Raw genomic sequence first — 6,666 nt, forward strand, 5'->3', positions numbered from 1 at the left:
TTTTCTGTCTTATTCAACTAAAGTCGACTGCGACCTTTAAAAATTAAACCCGTGGGAGGTTGGCGGGTGGGTTACTCCTTCCTTCCTGTCAAACATCTGTGGTTCTTATCTCTTCTTCTTTTTTGTGTTCGTTACTCTCTAATAACACCTCTAATGTTCGGCACTTACATGACATTATTGTGTTGCAAGTGCTGTAAAATTTTAATTAAAAAATCAAACCCGTTTTTTTTTTCAAGGTTGCAAATCGGTATTAGTCGCACTGTGTCAAATTGGTAGCTTTTTCTCGTCGACTAAGGACATTCTGGTTGACCCCGACTCAATCAAATATATAAATGAATCCGATTGGCAGTTTGCACTGGGTACACATGCACTACAAGTACAAGATGAATGGGCACGATCGTGCTGAGGTGCTGACTGGAAACAACTGACGTGTTCCCACGTCATAATAAGCTTCACTTTCCGCACCACTGTGATCCTTCTGCCTCTTTCTACTTGAACTACACCAGCTTGTGCGTCAATTGCAAATTATAGTTGGGCTGTTGCCGGGGTGGTAGGCCTACATGTAAATAGCTGTTGCGCTTTATCCACGTCCAGCATTTCCCAGATTCGCCACAAAGCCGACGTCGGTGGTGTTGTGTTCAGGCGCTTTGTCGTCGCAGTCAGAAGACGTGAGGTCGATTCCCGTGTGGGGAGAATTTTTAAAAAAATCGAGTATGTCATTCTCCGTCTTTCCTTTAGGATGTTGTATCTTGTATCCCTTTCAGCTCGGAATGTGTCGGCGGGCACATTAAAACGTTTAGAACGCCTACGTTAGAAAAAAAGAAAGAAAGGAAGAAAGCCCGGGATGGCCTTCTCAGGCAGGGTTGAAGCAACTCACCTCCCAAATGACCCAAATAGTGCCGAGGGGCGTGAAACTTCTAATACTTTACATCTTTTTAACGACCTAAAAAATGAACAGGAGAAACATCGCCATGCTCGCCAGGAGTTCAATACAACGCCAACATCTACATCATCATGAGTTGTATCGGACACGCCACACGAGGTCTTCAATTGAAACCTCTTTGTTTTTTTGTTTTTGTAAAGTGTTTTACGGCGCTCGCAACTGCATAAGGTCATATGAGCGCGCGGGACGCACCTAATATTTTCAGTTGGTAGGAAATTTTGAATTTTGCCCGGGTGGCGGCCGAAGCCTACTCTTATCGATTTTAGACCACCAAGGGATCTTTAACGTGCGCAACTTGGACACGGGCCCTCCGAGATTTTTCGCCTTTGTCAACCAGAAGATCAGGGGTGTGGCAGAAAGACAGCAGTAAGGAGGAGCCAAGGAGTAACAGTAGAAAGGCTGCAGAAAGAGTCAGGAGCCCAGAGGAGGGGGCAAAGGAGGTGAGGGGGTGGGGGGGCAGAAAGTGGAAATGAAAGCAGACAACAGAACATTGCTAGAGAGCAGGAAAGGAGGTGAAAGGAGACAATTTTTTGGTCGCTACCCGGATTCGAACCCGGGACCTTTTGAATGAGAGGCCAACACCTTAACCTCTCGGCCACGAGAGCCCCCTTGAAACCTCTGTTCATAATAATAGTCGTCTCGCTTTCTCGCTTTCTCTCTCCCTGTCTCACTCTCTCTTTCTGTCTCTCTCTGTCTCTCTCTGTCTCTCTCTGTCTCTCTCTGTCTCTCTCTGTCTCTCTCTCTCCCCCCCCTCTCTCTCTCTTTCTCAGCCTCTCTCTTTCTCAGCCTCTTTCTCTGTCTAGCTCCCCCCCTCTCTCTCTACTCTCTCTCTCTCTCCTCTCTCTCTCTACCCTCTCTCTCTCTATCTCTCTCTCTCTCTCTCTCTCTCTCTCTCTCTCTCTCTCTCTCCCCAATCCCCTCATTCTTTCCCCTTGTAGTTGTAGTATTGCTGCTCCCCAAAGTCAGCACATCGTTACCTCGGCCAGCGTTGGGCAGAAATAATAAGGAGGAGGTCTGTTGTGGTAAGTGGGTTAAGCGAGTCACTTACCAGGAACAGGAGAGAAGTCCAGGGCTCAGGCTGACGCTCGGGTAATTACGTTTTGCCGTTAATGACCCCGCCCAACCACCTTCCCACCCTATTCAGCGGGACTGTCGTGTTGTCGGTCTGCCGAACTAACAATAGCTCCCTTTATTTCATCCGGCTTGCTTGCCCCGCTTTGTGACGAAATGAGTTTGCTGTTGTTTTTTTTCTCTCTTTTGTCGTTGCTGTTGTAGGTTGATTGGGAATGTTGTTATAACCTTGTTTATTGCGAACTGAAGTTGGTCACCCAGGAAAAAAGGGGGTCGGGGTGAGATATAAACGAAAGCGTTAATTTTTATAATGGCTACGTTCATTTTGATTTTAACAGATTTCACCACTAATTATTGACCTGACAGGGCTTGTGTGTAAGTTATCGCCATACCTTGTTCCGACGGAGAGTTTGATAGCTTAATAAGCTTTAGAGCAAAGGTGGGCCAAGGGCTTACGTTTGGGATCGGGCGGCCACTTCTACCTGGCCATACACAACAAAGAACTCCTTTTAAAACTGGATATGGCGAACAAGATGACGTTGATTTTTTAAATTTTTTTAAAGTAAAAGAATACAAAATGTATCCTGTATTATTTAAGTGAAACGATTTAATTTTGAATAAATCAAACACAATGTTTTTGTTTTGTTTATAAGTATAATTAGAAAGCTAGTCCTGGCTCTTCGTTTTAGTAAGAGTTTTACGGTTTTACGACGCTCGCAACTGCGTAAGGTCATATGAGTGCGCAGTTTTGTCTTTTAAGTAAATTGACAAAGGGGGACTATTTTTGCAAAAATTGATTTTTTTTTTTTGGAAGAAGATTCACCAAATGTTTTTGGCCGCACACGACTTTATGAATGGCCACACTTGGCCCGCGGGCCGTAGTTTGCCCATCCCGGCATTAGAGAGTTAACAAGATAATCAAATAACGTGGTTCTTCCGTTGAGCACTTTGTCGTGATTACTTGCACTTAACCTTCGTTACTACGGACTAGCTTGCTTTCCATCGCACGGAGACTGCTTTTACCCGCTCGGAGGTTATTGTATGGGATTTTACGCTCACTTAACCCTTTCAGAGTGAGGCAGTTAGGATTATATTGCGACCTTGTAGGCTTCTTATTCCAAGCACAATAAGTTTTTTTCCGGTTTTCTTTCCCAGTACATCTGCTGGAGAGTAGTTAAGAGTTCTTGTCAGCGCTTTTGGTCGGGGGTCCCTTCCGACCTCACACGATATCTCCCATGGCCGATATGGATTGTCTCTATAAATCAATTTTCCAGCCTGTTGTGTGCTTTGTTTTGTTAAATTATTAATACGTTTTTTCCCCCCTACCAATACCGATGCCTGCGTGTATGCAACTTGTTGACTTTAAAAAGATAATGGAAATTGCTTCTTTTTTTTTTTTACCCTGGATGGGACGTCGACAGAGCCTACAGCTGGTCGTGTCCACGAGCGTTCAATTGTGAGTCTGTTTCCTTCCCACCTGGACTTGGGATCCTCAAGATAGAATCTAGATGAGACAAAGGCGTCGCAGTTTCTCTCCGCTGGATTTTACTTTATATTAAAAGAACACAGTTGTACGAATGCGTACTTTGTGCTTTATAAACCAATTTTTTCTGATCCGTCTAATAAGTATAACATGTGTGGGTTTGTTGTGAAATCAGGCGCTCGTCAAAATACTGAAATTGAAGAAAACATAATGTTTGAGTACTTTTTATGAATTTTTTTTCTCAACACATTTTGAACACGTTTTAGAATGTAACTTGGCAGTTTCCAGGGATACTCGAACTTTGACGGCCATTTTCTCGGTAAATTTACCTCTGACACCAGGCGACCCCCCCCCCCCACCTCCTTCAGTCGTAACTATCCCAATTTCTGTTCAAGATAGATGGGTATTATTTTATTCTTTAAAAGCAAGACAAATTAGCAAGCTTTATGATGATACCAATAACTTCATATAACCAAAATCAACGAGCGTCTGATTCCACCGTGCCGTGACACAATTGCTTCATGTGGATGTTTTGTTAGACTCACGCCTTGGCTCAGAGCTGACCTGGAAGTCGTGATGAATGTATGGTTGTGGTTAATTATAAAGATGTCCTTCGCGCAATCCATGTTCGTGTATGATCTACTTAATTTTGTGTGTGCATGCAGATTTGACAGTGTATCTCTAGCTCTCCGCTTCTCAGTCCTTTTCTACACCGCACTGCACCACACCCCTGAATCGTGCACTGAGCGTTCCCCGCTCCCTCCCCTTCCCTGCATATTAATCGTTCACTGTGTGAGGAAACGAAATAGCCTTCCTCTTTCAAGGACCACAACCGCCGCAGTATCGACAGAAATGACATCAGCCGATCACGTCCGCGTAGAAACAATGTCTCTGTAAACATGTGGCACTCCACAGCAACATGGTAGAGGCCCCTTGATCTCCCGCCGGCGAGAAAGCTTGATTGAGGTAAATGAAAAAATTGAGATCATCTGCCAATAGCGTGCACCCAACAAATCAGAGTTGTGCAAAGATTATATTTGGGGCCTACGCTTCATTTTCACTTCACCTATGTGCACCGAGTAAACGAGCGAAAGGCGTCCTTCTGTCCTCCAGCAGAAAAAAAATATTCATTTGAACGATGACGACGCTCTTCCTACTGTAAATTTCCTATTTTCCTCTAAGCCCGATCGGTGGCGCGCCTCTTGTGGGTGGAAAGAATGCGTGCATGTACATGTACTTTGTATGTGGGCATACTTTAATAGCAGGGCGCTCGTGCCCCGACCGTTGGTTAAAACCGTGACAAAATTGCCGTATTACTCACGGCTCGTCTCCTCCTGTACGGTCAGTTGTTCGTTTGGTTCTTGTGTCCTACGTATTCAGCTGTTGTCAAGCGGAGAGTTTATAATAAGATCGTTGGACGGGCCTGTAGTGTTCTAACTCGAAATGTAAAAAAAAACAACTTAAAAAAGAAAAGAAAATAACAATTATTTGGCATTGGTTCGCATTCCAGACACCAGCTATGATCATAATCGACATGTCTTCCGATAATGTGTACAAGTTGCAGTTTTAAAGCTGTTTATCTATGGTAAGCCTTATATCGAAAACCATATAAATGAAAGTAACCTGGGATTGAATAAATGAGCAACCAGAATTACTCTTATGGAAGACACTTCCAAGATCCAAAGTTCAAGATGAATATCAGCTAAGGAAGATCATTTTTTTCCCACACAGAAAAAAGCCACATTATACCCCTCACAATCCGGTGTTCTAGGTTGTGTAATGTTAAGAAGTAAATTGAGGACAAGATCTTGTGTTTCAGGGCGGAACTGTTATCTGAAGGGTCAACATGTAATCTGAGGAAGCACTTTTAATTGTTGTTTTTTCCCTAATACAATTCTCTGAAAGTGGATCTTGAGCCACATGATACTGGGATTAGTTGTGCATTTGGCAGCTAGTGTTTATAAAGGCGTTGGGGGGTACGGTCGATGGTCATGGTATTAATGGTTGTCAGTGGCTGATAACGCAAACTTTTGAGAGAACTACAACAGCAACAACAACAGCGAAATAATTTTATAAAATAATGATAAAAAATTTCCAAAAAGTGCAGATGATTAGGACCCAAAGAAGAAAGGATACTTTAGGACCCGAAATTTGGATGCGCTCTTGAAACAAATAGATGACTAAATAGCACTATGTGGAACGTTACCCGCATACATAAACATCCAACATCGCGCACTCATATGACCTTATGCAGTTGCGAGCGCCGTAAAACTCTTTCTAAACAGAAACTAAGAAAGCGAGGTCCGCGTAATAGAAGCAGTAAATTTCACCCTTATTTAATGTCTCATGCTTTGGCTTTTATATTTTTGTTGCAATTTGTTTTTTTAAAATGACGGGTGGGGGGGGGGGGGGGGGGGGGGGGCGCATTTACAAGTGAAAACGTTGTCATGGACCGGCACTTTAAGGCTGGGAAAAGTTTGATTTCCGTGACGACTAAAGTAGCCATAATAGTACTACTTTGGACCAAGCAGTACAGTGTAATAATAATAATAATAATAATAATTATTATTATTATTATTATTTGATAATAATAATACTAGTAGATAAATAAATAATAATAATGATGATGATAATAATTATACAACGTTCTTTGCCTGGGCGGTAAACATAGAGTAAGTAGACTAACAAAGGACTACCCCTCTCCCTTCAGGTCTTTACTTCCTTGATGCTCTAAGGGAGAGACATCGTCAGTGCGTATGGAATCAAGGAAGTTATAAGGGTGTATCTTACTATTTTACTGGTGTGATAGGAATATTTTTAAAGTATGGTAGGAAATTTTGAATTTTGCAGCGCTCGCAACTGCATAGGTCATATGAGCGCGCGGGACACACCTAATATTTTCAGTTGGTAGGAAATTTTGAATTTTGCCCGGGTGGCGGCCGAAGCCTGCTCTTATCGATTTTAGACCACCAAGGGATCTTTAACGTGCGCAACTTGCACACGGGCCCTCCGAGATTTTTTGCCCTTGTCCGAGAAGGCTAGGTGTAGATCTTTCCTACCAGAAGATCAGGGGTGTGGCAGAAAGACAGCAGTAAGGAGGAGCCAAGGAGTAGCAGTAGAAAGGCTGCAGAAAGAGTCAGGAGCCCAGAGGAGGGGGCAAAGGAGGTGA

This window comes from Aplysia californica, unplaced genomic scaffold, assembly GCF_000002075.1.
Source record: "Aplysia californica isolate F4 #8 unplaced genomic scaffold, AplCal3.0 scaffold00950, whole genome shotgun sequence".
NCBI lineage: Eukaryota > Metazoa > Mollusca > Gastropoda > Aplysiida > Aplysiidae > Aplysia > Aplysia californica.